The sequence below is a fragment of the Galleria mellonella genome, unplaced genomic scaffold (genome assembly GCF_026898425.1).
Source record: "Galleria mellonella isolate WM207_F2 unplaced genomic scaffold, CSIRO_AGI_GalMel_v1 utg57, whole genome shotgun sequence".
NCBI lineage: Eukaryota > Metazoa > Arthropoda > Insecta > Lepidoptera > Pyralidae > Galleria > Galleria mellonella.
Genome location: NW_026442119.1, coordinates 5,575,487 through 5,595,739, shown reverse-complemented (window position 1 = coordinate 5,595,739; position 20,253 = coordinate 5,575,487). Strand labels below are relative to the sequence as shown.

The 20,253-nt window shown below is 30.7% G+C and overlaps 1 protein-coding gene and 1 non-coding gene across 2 annotated transcripts in view; both read left to right on the top strand.

Moving 5' to 3' along the window:
• The window catches only part of LOC113509806 (lysine-specific histone demethylase 1A), a 346,558-nt gene that overhangs the window by 229,004 nt on the left and 97,301 nt on the right, over positions 1-20,253 (top strand). The window lies entirely within an intron of this gene.
• On the top strand, positions 8,951-9,023 carry Trnak-cuu (transfer RNA lysine (anticodon CUU)). Its single transcript has one exon. It is a non-coding gene; the product is annotated as a tRNA-Lys (tRNA).

Here is a 20,253-nt window from a genome sequence, read left to right as displayed (position 1 = left end):
GCTATTCTTAAATTGTTTTATAAAAGTGTGAATTATATTCTAGTATTTATAAGGTCAAATCACGCCAATTGTGACCGCCATCCTTCTTTTGAACCAAACTAAAGTTCACACTCATTAAAAGTTATACGCAACCGCGAGTACCCTCGAAACTCAGTACTGGAATTTATCAGCTAACTCAAAAGTGCTCGAAGGGAAGTCTGCCGAGGCCATTATTCCCCATTGTCCCTGACAATAAGATTAAACTAGCGGCCGCCAACTATAGATAGCGCTCTGACCAATTCGCGAGTCCCGAACGAACTGCTCCCGTAATAGTTTTGTTGTTATCGCCCGTAACCACTCTTCAGTTGCTTCTGGGGCGATATTAAAAAGATTTTGGCAACGGGCCACACAGATATTGATCTTTATGCTTGGCCAGACGGCTATAGGAGTTCTCTAAGTGCCACGCCAGTTGGTTTAATGACTTCCCATGTTTGCAAGTTTTAGATACAATATATTTTATGTACTTGGCGATAGGTCCCGACATTTATTGCTGTTGTTTTCATCATATCGAATTTTCACAAGATATTTTACGCTGTTAATCAAGATTGATTACCTTTCTGTTGATAGATGAGTAGATATATTTATCGTTGTTCTATTTTTTATCCATTAAAATGATTGACTTTATCTTAACGTTCTGTAGGTGGCCTTTTAAATAAATTATATTCATGCCGGAAACAGTATTAATACATTTTGGACTAATTCACCACAGCTGTGTGCTTATCATTTCCGCGAATTGGAATATTGTTGAAAAAGCGCTTATGTAATTAAGTTGGTATGCGTGAAGGGCGACACCTGCGTTCGGTATCAGAGATCAAGCCGTTACGGTTTATGGGGTTCCTACCAAAAACAATGGAAATGGCAAAAAGTCGAATGCGGGCCAGGTACCAGGGGTGCAGAGAAGGGTAGGCGTACGGGTCGCGGCGGGGTTCCGACGTTCCACAATTTATGATTGCGCCGTGTCAGAGTGCTAATGAACGCACTCTGTTGCTCTTTATTGAGATAACGCTCGCAATCGATGGCCATGCCGGTATCAAGCCATTACTTATTGCGTCGCCTGATATTGCGTGTCCCTTTATGTATTTTTTTTTCAGCCATATTCGTGCCAAGTAACTATTATTAACTCTTCTCGCCTTATATACAAATAAGTTAATCCATAAAATTGTTGCTCTGTCGTGTAATAGGAATTTTTAATAGTTGCGAATATGTACATTAATAATGATATAACATTGTAAATATAAAGAAGCTGATTAAGAATCCTTATTGCGTGTTATTATATAGTTATTATTTATCAGTCTACTTCGCATGATACTTTGAATAATAAATAAGTACTTATTCTTTTAGTAAAATCCTTTATTTAAAGAGATGTATAAGTCATGTATGCTAAGGTTGTCTATAGACCTAATACATATTTAATATTTGTATATATCAGATGTATGAGTAAAGTATATTAGAGAGCCAAACGTTATCTATTTTCAACCGACTTTAAAAATACGAAGGTTGTCTTCTTGGTTGAATATTTTTATTATATATTTTATTATACTCCGTTAGTTATCAACTGATTTGGATTTTTTTGCGTTAAAGGATATACTTATAGATTGCCTCTATAGATATTTTATCAAAATCGGTTTAATAATTTAGTTGTTAAACCAAAACAACTGGTTTTGCAAGAATCAAGTGCAATTGCACTTGATTCTTTTTTGTGGAACATAATCATTTTTATTCTAAACTTTCTTCAAAATTATAAAGGCACTGCTATTCTTGTTTCGTATCTTATTTTAATCTGTATGATATTAAATTTTATTGGACCATAGACTAGATTCTAATCAATTAGAATGAGAACCCATCATGTTGATCTAAAATCTGAATATGGCCGCGTGGTTATTGCCCCTTATACATATATATAGCTCATTCTCTTATCTAAGATGTCGCTTATAAATCGTTATCAAACAAACTGACGTATTTCATATCGAAGCAACATTTTTATAAGAGGCGCGTATTAAGATCGTGTGCCCGACGACGACGGCCGTGTATCGACGATCCGATCGAAGATATGCGAAGCGAGAATGATATCATCATGTACACTTCGGTACTCGACAATCAAGTAATAAAGTAGTTTGTTTATATTTAAAAGAATCTGCCCTGTGTCTTCTTCGTCTATGTAAAAATTTCGTGTTGTTGTTTTTTAATGGTCTTAAAAGTAGATTGCTCTACTTTCAGAAAAGGGCAAGAAGTTAAAGGAAGAGATTAAAATAACAAAGAGTACAGAATCAGAGCTGGAATACAAAAACAGGTAGGTTAATTAAAAAAGAAAACGCGTAATCAATTGATATAATATTGTTTACGTATACTGAACCATAATTTTCCATTTGGCTTTCACATTTGGCATAATCTATCCTAATAAAAAGATTTAGTCTACTTGAATTGCGCGGCCAGGAGACTTGAGTTCCAAAATGAATTTTTCGTCTTTCATACCATTGTGTTGTGCTTTGTTTAGTTAGTTACCTCTTACGACATTCTAGGGATTATTAGTAAAACATTGCCACCGGTCCATCTAATCACTAGAATAGCGTAAGATATACATATAATATATTTATATTCTGTTACCATTGCCACGTGGATGAAGTAGTTGATTAAATACAAATTATTCTTGGATTGAAGAATGAAGGAAAGATCCGATTACTTATTCTAAATCCAACTTAACGATAATTTTATGTATCATTTGGTGAATTAATAGGCAACAGCATCTCTTTTAAAACATCACCAAAGCCTAACAGTGGTTGCCAATACGCCTGCCAAGTATGGTAACTACTAGTAAACCTTCTCTTATAGGGAGACCCATGTCCAACAGTGGATAGTTGACCGGTGACATGAAGATGATATCATTTATGTAACAATAATACAGTTTTTTTTATAAAATAATGTTTTGTGTTGAGCGAAAATAAACACTTTAATATTTTAACCTTCTCCACATGATTTTGTAGTTTCATGTTTTTGTCAAAGATGCGTTTCATATCTTGAATACGTTCCAGGATGAGATCTAACATATGATGGATTGTATTGATAATATTTATGAAAGTTTCAAATCATTGAAATATATCATTGCAAATATATAAACAACTAATACTTATTTAGTCCTTTATAATTTTTTATTATAATGATGGTAACTGAACTTTTTGATGGATTTGTTTCTTTTACATTTTTTTAATGCAAATATTTTTTAAAACGCTGGGCTATACGCAAATAATATTTATATAAAAAATATATTCGCACTAGTTTCTGTTTATCTATAGCTTCAATAAAAAAAATATTGAAATTGCTTCATTAAGTTTTACCACAGTAGTCAATATTATTCCGTCAATATTATATAAAATTTATATAACCTAATTTTAATAACTTATCCCAATTCTCTGTAGGATCAGGACTTTTCCGCGATATTACTAATTGCAAATTTATCTGTCTATTACTGTAGATATTATATTATCAATTCACTCTTGCACCACCTACGATCTTACTTCTACATATCTATTCTCCTTTAACCAATCGTGTTTCAACCGTGAAGCAGTTGTGTTTGCATGGCTGTGTTCGGTTTGAAAGGTGGGATATGGCTTGAATTTACAGGGTACAGAGGAAGAACACCTGAGTCCTCAGGAATGGCAACACATGGGGGGTATCATGGGCGAAACAGTATACTCTGTTATTTCCATGGTACTGCTCATGTCTATAGGCGCCGGTTACCACTTTCCATCAGGTGGGCCTTCAGCTTGTTTGTCATTCTAAGTTGTATAAAAAAACCAAAGGTTGTCTGTAAGAGATTGCCCTAAAGATAAGACCGCCTTTTGTACCTTTATGTATATATTTCAATCTATACTAATGTTACTGTATTTCACTTGAATTATTCAATTGTCATTATATATTTTAATGTTTCTGGTGCAGTAAAAAGTTAAATAAATAAATAAATCTGTTAAAATGAACACATGAACGTCATGTAAAAATATTTAATGACAATTAGTAACGAAAAATTTTAAATCAGATACATATAACAATTGACAGATCGAATACAATCATAGTCTTATATTTATTGTTGTGAAGTATTCGATACCGGATTCCTTTACCAGCTACTGTACAAATGTTGGCGCATGCAGAAGCCTCCACCGGGTACGCCGGCTTGCGTACGCCGATCCACCAACTTATCAACGATGGAATCAAGCGATAACTATTGTTCCCAGTCATCGGTCCCGCATTTAACTGTTGTTAAAGTTAACGTACGTTGTGATGAATGATCAGCCGAACACTGGATATGTTTATCTGCCGTCTTATAAGTCTTGTCATTTCGATTATCTTATTGGACATCGGTGTCTTGTCTACTGCCAGTGTAAAGCTATTTATTGGTTTTTATTGCTGTAGCATTATCAAGATCTTTAAAAGGAAGCAGTTAAAAAACTTAATTGTTTAATTGGTTTGTGAACTAGTGTACCTATTTGTTATGTTCTGTATAATAAAATTTTAATTAGTCACTGTTTAATTATTTTTTTATGTATAATACTTTGTTTTGACACGGACAGAGAGCAATTTGTGACGCAGTGGTTCATTATCCCGATCCAAATGCACTTTCATGGTCTAGAGTGCAATTGTGACGGATATGAAATAACAATGTATTAATTTTAGTTTTAAAATTATCCATAAGATGACGCTGGATTAATTCTGGATAGTTATAACGATATATTTTTAAAATTCCTGACTTTTGTTTAATGTAAGTTTTATTGTTTCAGGTAATCTACGGAACATTATTATAATGGTTAGGTATGATTTTGCCTTGATATTTATGATTTAAAAAATATACAAATAAGCCTAGATGGAACGACGACCTTAAATTGTTTAGGGGAAGCCTATGGAATGCAAACGATACAGTGCTTTTCCTTATAGCATGGCATCTAGATAGTATTCTCAGTTCAGCTGGAGGTCTTAGTTAGATAATTAATAATTGAAATAATAATGGTATGAGGAATGTTTTTTTTACACAGAGGCTTGAGAGTCCTACTATGCAGAATTTCTATCATTTTATTGTTAAAAGTTTCGTAAGCACACATTATATTTTAATGTAAGCGCATACAGCTCGCGCTTAGCGTGCAGGGGCACACAGTCAGACTCGTGCTCGCGTTATAGTAGCTCATGACTAAGGACTACGAATTGATTCCAAAACTAGTCGAGCTTTTTCGATCTAATCACACATCAGTTATACCGATAATTATTACACTAAAATACTTCTATTATTTAATGAATGAAATCATATAAAACTGAATTGTGAATGATAAAGTCAACTCTAATAAAAGAAATTGCTTGTTACTGTACATAATGTTCTTATTCTAATAAGACATTTTAGTGTTTTTCTTTTTATTTTACGTATAAAAGTAAAATATAAAGAAGGAAAACGCATATCTATATACAAATGAATTAACTGTTTGTATCGTACTCTAAATTTATACATTCATATTAATCATTGTCTAAATAGAAACGTCAAATTAAATTAATCGTTTTAATAAATGGGCGTAAAAAAGATATTGGTTGTTCATGTAACATTCTAGCCAGCGACGCAAAGTGTAAAATTACGATCCAATAAATCGGCAACAGACAACTCACAGATGTCCTATCTGGATATTGAGCTGTAGGACAAGCAATGGATACGTAAATAGAATTAAAATATGTATTTGTTTACTTACTACCAGCTATATGTTGTTTGCCAAAAGGTGTTCTGTAACTAGCTATTCAAAAATGTGTTCTGAATTTATATCGCTGTTTTGTATTTTTGTTTCTATTGTAGTCCTTGATAGAATATAAAGAAAAAAAAAACTAGATTTCAAGAGGAGTGTCATGACGATAACCATTCACAATTAAGTATGTAACTTTCATTGATCCTTTATTCGTTATATATATATATATATATATATATATATATATATATATATATATATATATATAATCATGAACCAATTTCGCATATTGACTACAAAATCTGACATATCGATAAAATGAAGGCTCATACATATTAAGTTATACCCTTATCTAAATAGAATTTGTATTATATCTCGAGATATTCAAATAAGACATCTGTTTAATAATTTAACCAAACGGTTCAACCTGCATTTCAACTAATGTAAGGGTTACTATAACGATCCCGTAAATCGCTAACAGACAACGTCCAGAGATCGTCCCGTCTAGATCTGGAACTTGGGAACAAAACAATGCACGTTTACGACAATACGATTTGTGCGGAATAATGTTATTGCCTTGACAAAAGACTGATATTAATGTCAGTTAACCTACTCTTACTTGTATTAAAATTATTTCAATAAGATTCTAAATTTGTTTTTTATATAATGGTGTGTTCTAGAATTAGACGAAATTTAAACAGTTGTAAATTATTGATTAAAATAATATTTATGTACTGGTAATTATATTACTAGACTTCTGCTGAATATATATTTTAAACTTTGTTTATGAATGGTCATCAAATTACGCATTACAGTATTTAATCTTTTTAAATAAAATATTTTCTAAGTTATATATCTGAATACAGTTTTTGTAATAATTGTCTAAGTTAGTTTGCTGAAGTTAACAGATATAACTTTTATACGAGTAACTCTGATTGACTAAACAACCTAACTAGGCTTTATCGTCAGTTAGTAAGTTTAAATCATTTGTTTATATTATACAAGTTTTGTTCCTAGAATTATTGCTCTTTGATATAAATATAAAATGTTTACATATTTTCTAATACTTACAACTTAATTATAGGCACTTACCTATAATTACTTTATATATTACTAATCCTAACTCGCGACCTTGTGACATGTGGTTGACCACACTAGATGAACACTAGATGTCTTTCTCCATCCCAACTAAATAATACTTGTGTGCGTCAGTTACGTAACGGTTGATTGAACCGTTAAAGCGCCAAAAGGTTAAGGAGAACTGTTAGTTTGTAAATTAGACTTAAACATTAAGGGCCCTTATTAGACCATATGATGCAATTATGGCTTGTAAAACGACCATGGAATAATTTCGGTCCCCCGTTATATTTGGGCTGTATGCCAATTCTAAAAATTGTGCTCCGCCAATGATCTAATTATATCTCTCACCCTTTTGTGATTGGTTTTGTGTTTGTGTAGATTCTTGTAGATTTTTTTTTTACTTATAATACGAATATCTTCTGTAGTTATTTTTACTATAAACAACATCAAATTCTATAGAAATCTGAGAATGACCACAAAGGTCAAATCATAAAACAATAACAGAAACTTGTCGCAAAATTATTCAATAAATAAATTATAAGGAAACAATAGTGTTTTCCTATATTTTTTAAATTCTAAGTAGGCATTATTATCGCTAGTATTGGGTTCTTACATATTAAAATACACTTTTAATTTTAATTAAATGGAAAAAAGACATTTAGACATTTGTGATTCTATGGCTGTACGAATTTGAACGAAATTCTGCACAAATAGCTATATCTTGGAGTAGCGATTAAAAAAATTCATATAGTATTTCAAGTGACCAAACACGTTATAAATAAATATATAATGCAGTTAATATCTGACAAATTCATTTAATATAACAAACATTTTTTGAATGAAAAAGTGCTTCACAGTGTGAATTAAAAATACAAAACATAAAATAAATAATATAAGCACCTACTTAAATATGTACCTTCTTATAACCTACAGGCATATCGTAGGTTATAAGAAAGTAGGTGTTTACATTATTTATTTTATTATGGTTACTGCAAATAGCCAAGACGAGCTGCGGGCGGTCCTAGTTCCTTTACGTACAAGGTCTAACAAGGTTGGTATAATATGGAGCCTATATAAAACTACGAATAATTTATACACCACACCACGGAACTGTGAAGTGGACTGAACCACAGAATAAATAATAGTAACTGAACGCGGAAAGAATAAAAATAAATAATGTATACATGCACTACCTACTACTTTACCTAGACTTTTGAATAAGTATTCATGTTCAGATGCTAATTCAGCCTTTCAGTCGATCGGACTAATAATAGTATTGGAGCTCTATATATACATATACATATTGAAGTTTATATAATTCGATATGTGACTAATTGTATCCTGCGGGGGAAGAAGGGACTGTTAAAAATGGGGACCAGCAATCTTACTTTGCTAGCTATATATTCTATCAGGTCGGCCTCCACGCAGTTCCCTCTGGAAACCATCGTGGTTATTTACTATTATTGAATTCATCAGGTTGAGCCAACTGATTTGTTTCATCCTCATCTTTCGTTTCTCACTGGTGCCCCGTCAGTGTATATCTATAGCGCAAACGGGACTACCGTACCATTATCGTCTATTAAAAAACCTGTATCCTGAGGATTTATTTGCGTGATTTGGGATTAAAATTGTATTGATCCCAGATTTATTTTTATAACAAACTTTAATCCTACTTGTTGAGCTGTTAAAGCGTGACTATATAGCAAACATTCAAATATAACGAATTTTCTTATAATAATAGTTAATAATATGTTATTTAATAAACATTGATTTCAAATTCATATCATAAATATTTGACCTCGAAAATGTTGTTTTGTTTCATTTTGACACATGTAAAAAAACATTAATATCGGTTGAACGGTTTCGGAAATCAACTTGAGCGGATATCATGACACGGTGCTTTTTATATATTAAGATTTAAATATTTTAAATGTAGATAGGTAGAGTTACGTATAAACGTCACAGGTTCGTAAACGTTCATCGTGCTGAAGTTGTCTAAAAATAATATAAAAATTTAGATAATAGGTATTCGTATTTATGTATTGTGCTCATACATAAATTATAAGAAAATAAGTTACACGCATTTACGGGAATGTGTTACCTATTTTCGCTCTCCCGAACAAGCCTGGCTAGCTCAGTCGGTAGAGCATGAGACTCTTAATCTCAGGGTCGTGGGTTCGAGCCCCACGTTGGGCGGATACTTTTTGTCCGCTATTTTGGTATTAGTCTTCTTTTTTTGTTTGTGAACATAAAACTCATTACGAGTAACGAGTTTCACTTTTCGTGTATGCCCAATCAAACAGTGCGCAATCGTTCGGTCACATGGTACCGTTAAAGGGTCAATGGATGGACAGAACGCTATATAAATGTTTCCCACGATTCGTAGTACATATAAGCACTCGATGTTGACTTTTCTTGATGCCTAGTGTAGTGAGGGATACTCGTCAACAACCATTCAACCTTTAACTGTTGCAATACGTACTAAAAAAGATCTTTATCGGCATTGAAGTGCAAGCTTATTTCACCGTTTTTTTTTAAGTTTATTATCGTTACCACGAAATACTTCGCTTAATTACACAGCAACTATTTAAGTAAACAGTTTTATTGTCGGCAACCACACACCGAAATGTTTATTTCCTTTATTATGCTAATTTTATATTTTAGTTTTAATGGCTGCCAGCTTAACATTCCTGAAATGTTGCTTCGGATAATATCGCTATTTCTAAGCAAGTGCTTTGAACTCATGCATTAATAAAATAATTTTAAATTTGTATGTATGAAAAATTTTCTAATTGATAGCACATATTTTTATACACAAAAATTATATTTTACTCCACAAACACCATTTGGACATAATGAGCGATGAATAAAAGAATAATTGAAATGGGTGCAGAATGAACAATAGTATCGTGTAACATCGTATTAGTATCATGTCCACTTTGAAGTTACTTGGAAATAGGTGTATAATTATCAAACACAGAAAGTCAAAATACGTAAAAAAGGACTGTAAATGACTATTTAGGTTATTCTTTCACTATGTCATTATTTGTCATATATATGACAAATAATATATAGTATTTTAGTCATTTTGGGCTATTAGTTTTTAAAATATACCAACAATTTTATAGAAACCCACATATTCGTAACAGATCTAAAATAATATATTTAGGTACTGGGTAGATAATATATAGCCACTAAATTATGCTGGTTGTACACTGTTCCAATGGCAAGAGCATTCCGAAATACACCTACGCAATTGTATTGTTCAGTGTATAAGTACGGTAATCAGTACAAACGTTTTGTTTGTTTTAAACATTAATATATAAATTATTTTCAATAAAAATTGTTCAACGTTTAGCATTATATTTAGTTGCAAAAGTAATAATAATTAAATGAATTTGGATTTTTTTTGTATTGAAACATATTTGCAATCTCAGTTATGTTCTTTAAACTATCATAAGTGATTTGAGAAAAAATTGTTTGTACATTTTTTTCCTATAAAAATGAACGTTTTTAAATGAATCGTTTATAAAATTCCCTTTTTAATTTTGTTGTTTTGCTGCTAACGATACACCTATTTGTGTCAACTTATTGTTTTCGTGCCTCCATATATCATTGTTGTTATAACTAATCCTGTATCACAATTTCCAGGAAATATATAATTTCAATATTAACATTGAGTTTATTTTAGAGAATGAAATATAAATATATTGTAAAATACACATTATGAATATTGGTAGTCAGTGGCTCTCGACTGCTCTCGCTGAAACAAATAGAATCGTCAACGTGCTCACATATCACTGAACACTCTGTCGCCGCCGTATTAATTAGGTTTGTTACAGTATTTATAATAATTATAATAAAATACATATATTTTTATAATGCATGATCTATTTTCTTTTTTTATTTAATTTTGGATTCTGAACCTAGGTATGGGTTAGTCTGAACCTAGGTATCATATTGAAGCATTTAAACACTATCAGCTTAAGTTCGATCCATTTAAATATTTATAAGAAAATCTTTATAGAGAGAATAAATAACTATGCAAATTCTTTTCATTATTCTATACATATGTTGCGTTTTAATACATACAGAATTTATAATTAATTTCAATTTAGGATAAATTCAAATTAATTATAAAGTCTATTATATTGTAATTAAGAAACAAAGTATCGTTTTAATTCAAGATATGGACAGTCATATACGAGTATCAAAATCTAAATAGCTATTTTATCCTACATATTGTGATCAGTTACATAGAATAAAAATATCAATTGATTTTATTCTTAGAATCTTTAGTGAAGAATAAAAATCGATTGTGAAATCATTCAGTTTAAAAATGGAAATTGTAATTTTCTTTGCAATTTGTCTACAGTATAGTTAATCAAAATACAAGGGAATTTTGTTTATATCTTATAAAAATACTAACACAATTTTCAAATATTGACCTCGATAACAATACACCATTACTATAACGAGTATACTGAAGTGGTATTGTACATTTAAGACCATAGCATCGCCGTAGGTCAGAGTGCTAGTTTCACATAAAATTACGTTTCAATCTCAGCAAAGATGATTGCCCGTTAACCGTTAAGTTAAAGACAGTAGTTCGCAGAATCGTTCGTAACTTCGTAACGCTTGGTTTCATTACAGAGTAAATAATGGCAGTAAAGCAAATCCTAATATTTATTACATTATTGGCTCTGCCTATGACTTCGGTTCTGTAACCGGAGTAAAAAGTAACAGATTTCCATATAAAATGGCATATAAGCCTATTTTATCTTTATTATTATTACATATCTGCTGATTGCTGTAATTACATGTTCATGAAAAGAATATGCGTTTAAATTAGTAAAAGACGGCTACCCTTATTTTATTACCTTAGTACCCATTTTTATATATTCAGTAATGTATAATTCCCTCCCTTGCTAACAAGTTGTTAAACTAATCGCTGTATGTATTGTTTAAGTGCAATAAAGAATATATATAATTTTCTCGGTCTATAACAGTGATCCTTTGTCTATTCATGTAGAAGTAATTTTTTTGCGTGCTCTTTGGATATTAACAAAGAAAATAGGGGAGGTAGTCGAATCATTTAACAGGCGCTAACCTAAAAACCATTTTCGTTATAATTAATTCAAATTCTAAGAGTATGTTTCATTTTAATGAAAAATAATATTTTCACCATTATTCATTATATACTCTCTATGTTTTAAATGTACTTTAAACCTGCTATACAACTTATATATGACACCTACTGTATCAAATTGCACGATCCACAAATAATTATTTCAATTTTCTTTAACGTAAATTCTTTGTGTCATCATAATTCATTACCTCAAGTGTTCGAATGCCGTGGTCTATGGTACTTTATGCGTATTTATGTGTTTATAGAAAGAATTACTGATGTTATTTTTGTATTTTATTGCCAAGATCATATTTCAATTTTTAGATATGTAATCCAAACTAAACTAATAAAATAATTGAAATATTAAGTGCGATTTAAGAGGATTGCGACATTCATTTTATTAATATTATATATAATATATTTGTGGTACTGGCTCTTCTAATATTGCAAGTAATCTGTGGCAAATCCTGCGAATATCACACAAATTTAACGCAATTATTATAGAACAATTCTACCGAGCTCGGCGTGCTTTACCCACTATTGTTATTATGACTGCTTGAGTCGTTCTCATTTTACTTTAGAACAAATGTGAGTAAACTGCTTTTCTCTACGCTCAGATAAATAGGCTATGCCAAGCATTATTAAGAGAAATTTTATTAAGAGATATGCTGTTAAATAAACGTAATTGAACAAGTTTTGTGAACAGTAATATAATTGTTTAGTGACTGATAATTATGGTTAATATACGTAATGTGGATCATGACCAGTTATTCAATATTCATAATAAATTAGAAATAATAGCCACAACAAAATTGTGTAAATCAATTTATTTTCATCAATATTTTAAGTACCTGCTCTTTAATTATATGATATAAAAATACGAGTTTATAAAAGATCTAAAGAAAATTAAACCGGCCTTGTCTGGTTTAATAAATCTTCACAGTGCCCATAAGAAAGTAATAATAACAGCTGTGATTGAAACAAGTTGATAACTGGCAAATCGGAAATCTTGCCGAAAATACTTACCTACCTATTATGTGTCGGTAATTTTACAAGGGATTCCTCTCTTCGATATGGGGCCAATCATTACGTGGCCGAGACCAGAACTCGGTGCACTGAGCTGGCATTTTGCAAGATCTGCGAAGATATCCGACTTAAAATATGCGGTGAGCTTTATAAGCGGATCAGAATGCGCTCAGTTATTTGAAAATTCTATCCCGCTTGCTTTGATTGAGTTTCTCATCGCCTTTAAAATGTTAAATCTTTTCCCTTTATATTGCTTTAAAAAAATATTGTTTCAAATGTCCTAAATTCTGATACACTGATGTAATAGGTACACGTTCCTGGATTATTCAGTTAAAGTCGTACTTTATTGTTCCGTGCATCTTGCGTTGGACCAGCTCGTTAACGCGACCTTTCGGATATTTATTGTATCCTCTTCAGAAAATACAATTTCCAACTTGAGTGTCAATAAATTTAAAGTTGTACATACATTGGCATGTTTAATGTGGAAGTAATTATTGGTCCGGCACTGTCATTTTAGAATTCAATGTTACTTCAATATAATGATGTGTTAAAAATTTTGAAGTATTAGTAATTTAATCACTAATATGTAATATTAATATGGACTTTGATATTGCTGATAAAAATGCAATTAAATATTACACTATTTAAAATTACAGTGAAATATTAGACATAAACTAATTATATTTTGCTCATTCATGATTTTTTCGCAAACAATGTTTAAATTATATTTGATACTTGATTTCAAAATAACATTGTATAAGGATTTGCCACGAATGACGCGTTTCATGTTTAACCTTTTTCGAGTCACAGGTCGATGCATAATTCACTCTGAGTAAAGTGTAAACAACGATTCGCGATTGTTACGGTAAGAACAATTGATACAAGATAAACGTAAAGGTGTGAAACAAATTTATTCATGACAGAAAATCAAGATGTTTAATTGGTGTCAGATATTTATATAGTAACTAATTTATAACCGCGACTTCGTCCGCGTGACCAGAATATGTTTACTGGCTGGGAAAAGTAGCCTATATTTTTTTCCATATTATATAGTACATGTATACAAAATATCAGCGATTTATTAAGTCGTTGAGGCGCTATAATGTAATAAACAAACTCACATTCATATTTGTAATATAAGTTTGAGGATGAGCATGAGATCAGAATTTCAGATACATTCCAATAGATATATAGATAGTGGGTAATATCTATATAGCAATATCTATATATTTTATTTACTATACCTATATGTATACTGGTCCAATAACGAATATGTTAGAAGTCTGTTATCCAAAAAAAAAAAATGAATAACAGACTTTTAATATATTCGAAAATAGATAACTGAGCGATATGGGCGATATCGAAATGGCCAATGACTTATTTCCGCAACTAATGTCCAGAAGTATCCAATATATACCATATATGCTCACAACTTAGGTTACATGTTTATTTTTATTATTTACTTAATTTTCTTGCACTGTATAATTATGTTAAAGTGAATGCTGTGAATACCTATAATAGGCATGTGTATTAATATTGTATTATATTTAATATTTTTTATACCTATATGTTGTAATGCATTATTTATGCTGTTGGTGTTCCTTAAATAAATAAATAAAATATATAGATATTGAATCGGTATCCATATTACCCACACTAATTAGATACAGAAAGTAAAAAATTACTTTGTAAAAAAAGATATTAATTTTTTTTCTGTCGTCGGTGAACATCGGTCTCAATTGGATATTAACTTTTTAAAATTTAAATTTATATGGTTTTTATTTTGTCCACAAGATTTTCAAATAATGTTGCTATATTATAAATAAATGTAGTATAAAACGATATTCCAAGGTCTAACTAGTCCATAAATGTTGCAGAATACGGGTTGGGTGAGGGGCGTTCTTTGCGGAAATGGCAATCTACGAGTGAGATCTGCAATTCACTGTGGACGACAGATTTCTAAAAAATTATAATGGTAAAATTTATTATAAAAACTGTGTTTATTATCTTTGAAGTCGGCTTAGTGGGTATCTATTAGAATAATAGACATATGTGCATGCATAATCTATAAAAAGTAAATTTTGAAATACTGTTCTAAAATTTGTTATAATTTTTTCCATTTTTATTATTTGGTCATTCCATGTAATTGCAAAAATATGTTCCGATTTCTATACATTTTATACCGATAAGTACTTAATATGTTTTTTGCGATATTTTACTAAAATCACTCTCATTGTTTTTTAGTTTTGTAAATAAATAGATCTGAATATATCCAAGTACCTACTAAGTATTAATTGTTCTAAGCTTACAACAAATGATGTCTTCATATTTGCGTGACAAGTACAACCTGTTCACAATACAAAAGCATTATTTTATTGTTTCTAACAGTGAATTGCACTTTAGGTTTCGTATTTCATTTTTAATGTCAATATTATTTCTCGATTTGTCGGCGAATAGGTGAGAGCATCGCGTGTGGTTCGCCGCCAACATGATATATGGGCTTCTTAATCACCGCCTCGTTGTCCGAGATTTATGCATCACCTGTTGCGCCAATTATTTACTCGCACATTCGGAAGTCATTCCTCTCAGTATCGGATAGCTTCATTAGCGAGTTAGGTTGGGGGCTAGCCGTGTCTTATTCGAATAGTCCTGACTGCAGTAGGGATGAACAATGGGGTTGAATGCTAGATATACTTAAATGAGTTTATCAAATACCTAGTTGATAGCTGTCTTTAATTTCATAACATATGTAGTCGACACTATGTATAGTGTTATAATATAAATGTTACATATCCTATATCATACACATGCTAGTTTAACTTTATCTGTAACGTAAATTATTATATGTCTCAATGCGAATGGAATTAAATTTTAATAAATAGTAATATAATATTTAATACCACTTTAAAAGATATAATTTTTACTCTTTTTTGCTATTAATATAATTTTTGACAGGTTCGGCACTTAAGATAGCATTAAAAGCTTAAATTTGTATACGCATAACTTTAAAAAAAAAATTTAATGAAGTAGCTAGACTAGACATTTATTCCCGTAATTTTTACGGATGTCAAATTAATAATAGGATTAATAATATCAACACAGACTTGTTGAAATTATTATAAATCACTAATGTCAATTCATACTATAGTTAGACCTGCTGATATTTTCTCAAGCACACATAAATTACAGACGATTCAGGATGATTTAATACCGGTTTGGCCCACGTTGTATTTACACTACTTTTGCGTTGTTAAATAATAAATAGCTTGAATATTTTTCAAGTCGGTGTAAAGCGAGAAACCTGCTATTATAGTAAGTATCAAGTTGCCAATGACGATAATTTGATAATTGAGACTGTCATAGTATCATCGAGATCGCATGGCTGGGTGGGCACCTGCTGTTACAAAAATCAGTTAGGTACTCGTATTATTTTTCGGTTTGGACTGAGTACAGTATTTTTCAATATTTGTCGATGAATATAATTCAGTTTTTTTTCAATTTATTTATTAACCAGTACTGTTTCCGCTATGTTGGAATTGTTTGAGATTTTCTATTCAGGTTCCAAAGTGACCTTACTCGTAGGTGAATGTACAAATATTTAAAAATGTTTTTTTTTTTTTTGTAATATCTCATGACTACGGAAAGATAAAATTAAACTAAACAAAAAAAAAAAAACAAAGATAGAGGTAAAATTTAAAATCAGTAGTATTAGACTAAAAATAATAAATAAAAATAATTACTGGTAAATTAAATAAAAATATCATCAGAATGCTTTTTTATTTGGATATCAATGTACAGTTTATAAAATAAGAACATTTTTATATTAAAAAAAAAGACAGCACCTTAGACGATGAATAGGAAAAGGAATTCCGATACTGTGTTTTTAACTAACACCTTTTACAATCACATTATATATATTATTAATACACATGAATAATGCACTGTAAAAAATATAATTGCTTTTTACTTGGCAGACATGCGATATATGTACATCGTGTCTTTAGTTTGACGAGATACCAAAATGGGCGTGATCAATAATTGACCCTACATATCTACGTCTTATATGGTAAACGTTTTTGTGCGAAACTCCGCTGTTATATACTGGTATCAACACGAACCAGTCGCATGTAAAATCTCAAATACCATTTAGCAAGTCAGACAATAACGACCTTGCTTCGCAAGTAACTGTTCCAAGTACGAGGGCTGAACTCAGTATCTGAGGTGATAATTAATACGTGTTAAAACAGCTTTGAGTCTAACACCTTTTTATCGGTTGCAAACGTTTGCTTTTTGTGTTTGCAGCGATTCTTCGTCGAGGTGCAAATATATGAAGCGTTGGTTTTATTAAAGACAGGTGATCCGCGATAAGTATCCAATTTCGTTGTTTACGTTAGTTAATCGAAGTTTTGAACAGCTGTTATTATCGTGATTAGATTACGGATGCTAAGTGGTGAGTGGTAATTCGTAAAATTGGGTAGTAATATAAGATTTACAGATGTCATGTATTGCTTTATGTATGATTAGGTTCTGACAAACTACAATAAATAAAATTTTTAACTTTATAAGTTATATAATTTTTACTCAATGCATATAAAAATGTTATTGTAATAAAAAATAAGTTGCTCGAGTAGGTATATATGTAGAAGATTATATGTTTATTAAACGCCTTTTAAACGAAGGACGTTCTTAATTCGTCCGATTTGTGCGATTTCGTCATTGATTCTGAACCGATTTTTACAATTATTTTGTAATCGATAAGGCTTGTTTTCTTTAGTGGTTCAGTGTTATAATTTTGTTGCGATTGAAGTTACCGTTTATCTTTATGGAGCAAAAAACTTCTTGTTCCGATGTAAAATCTATGTGTAAACATGCATGCAATCTAATTTCAAATAATTTTAATGTAAGGTATTTACGAAACGTCTCGACATATTTATTATTATATTTCATAATAATCATTCGTTAGTAGTTAATATGTATATATTACAGTTGTGTGCTATTACCTTCTTTGAATAATATTATTATTAGATTGTATTGACGAAATAACATACGAAATTTTAACCCCTAATCTTTTTGTTCACCTACGCTATATAATGAACCTATCTAAAAATTTTTAATATTCTAGATTCAGTGATTTCGGCTGTGCATTGATATATGAGTCAGATAGTCAATCAGCATTTTCTTGTATATAACTATAGATATATAGATAATGTTAAATTAATAAACAACAACGATATTGTTCTTTCTTTTTTCCTACCTTTAAGGTGCAATCTAACGCAAATATGAAATATATTAGCTGTTTATACCATAAAATTGTTATTTTACTTTTCCGTTGACATTTTGGAAAATCCTGTCTTACCTGTGTCATGAAGGCGAAATCTGTAATTAAAAATAAATTTTCTAAGACCAGTATATTTTAATAGATCAGTTAGAATAATTCTTTCATTATTATGCATTATTAATTGAGATACATTATTTATTTTTTATTAGAGACAACATTTTGGTTCGTTCGTGTATGTATAATCTATATTTCTCGTCCGTATCATTTCACTGGTGCAGGCAGTTTGGCCGACTCTGTGATTTATCTGCCCGCATCTTGAACTTGCGAACAGCTCGTTTATTGCCCGCTTGTTATTTATAATTTATTTTTAACAGTCGCCGATTTGTAGCTGCACGTATTATACTATATATGGCGTTCTGCTAACGGATATCGTGCCATTCACCTATTAATTGTTTTATGATTTAATTTAGCACTCCGAACTCGTTTAAATAGGTCTAATTATATAGAGTTGTTGTATACTAATATTCGCTTATTATTTAGTTTTTAATATAACTTCTTTTTGTACGTTAATTTTAATAACCTAGTCTCGATGGCGGCGATTTGTATATCTAGAATATTTTGCTCGCATGACTGTGTCATGCAAAGTACATGACGTCTTTTTAAATATATTATTTGTTTTTTTGTGTCATTTTATTTTTATTGTTTAATTCTTACGTTCTGATGCCGCGTTATGAAGAACAAGACAATGAACATCTAATTGGTACATCCCTGGACATCCTGACCCAATTGGACTTTACTATGTGACAGTTATTGGTTATTAATCATCGGCTGAACATGACATATACATATCTACCTTCTAATGTGCGGGCTAAAATTTCGTCCAATTTGAAATTTTTTCAATTACACAATTATTATTGAAATATGATTTTATTAACTATTAAACTTAATAAGTATTTTTTTATCTTGAACTGATACTTACATTTTCTTCGCAATTTTAAAATTGTTCTGCAATGTTTAGGCACGCGCACCACCATGTAACCGTATCGTCCTTCATGTCAGTGCATGATATAGTTTGGGTACATGACTCGATCGTCAATACACCCAGCAGATTTACAATACGACCTGTAATTTATGGCGATGTTCGATCTATGTAATTTAATGTTGTTGGCTCGAATAAATCAAGCTCATCTACGGTCCACAAGACTTATGGAGCTGATAATGTTGCTCGAATTTATCGAACGTACCGTTTGTTCTCCAAGGCTTTTAATTAGAAGCGGATAGTGTAATGAATTAAAAATGGTGTATCTGATTTAATTTGTAAGTCGCTATTATTTGCGAAATTTTATACATACAATATATTCCTGTTTTAATAAATGTGTCCTTTGTTATAATTTTTCTGTAAGTATGATTAATAACTACATTATAATTGTGACCATCGATTACCTAAAATATGTATACCCCTCAATTTTTTAACCTTACGTTGTAACGTTAGCTACAGTTACTGTGTAAATAAAATTTTGGATGACAATCAGCTATAGAATTTTTGTTTAATATTATAAACCTCCTTAATTTTGCGAACTTTATTCAAATCCATTCAGCCATTGATTGGAAGATAAACTTCATGCGAACACCAAAATATCTCTATATGCATTTATGCTATATCCCACGTCTTTCCCGTTAGACTCAGGTTAAATACTGCCCAATGTCTTAATCAGAGATAAAATATGGTCCACCAGTGTGCCAAATTTTATTTAAAACCTTACTGAATGAATTTTGGATTAACTAATAAACATACAAACATCTTTACAAACTTTCACATTTATAATATTAGTAATAAAAATATAAAAAAAATGTTTTTAAAATATATTTGAATGTTATTCATAAGAGAACTTGTATACATACATTGTTTGCTCTTTGTAAACATTTTTTTCTTGTTGTCGTTGCTCTTTCCATTATTTATTTACGAATGATACTTAACCAATTATTTTTCCAAG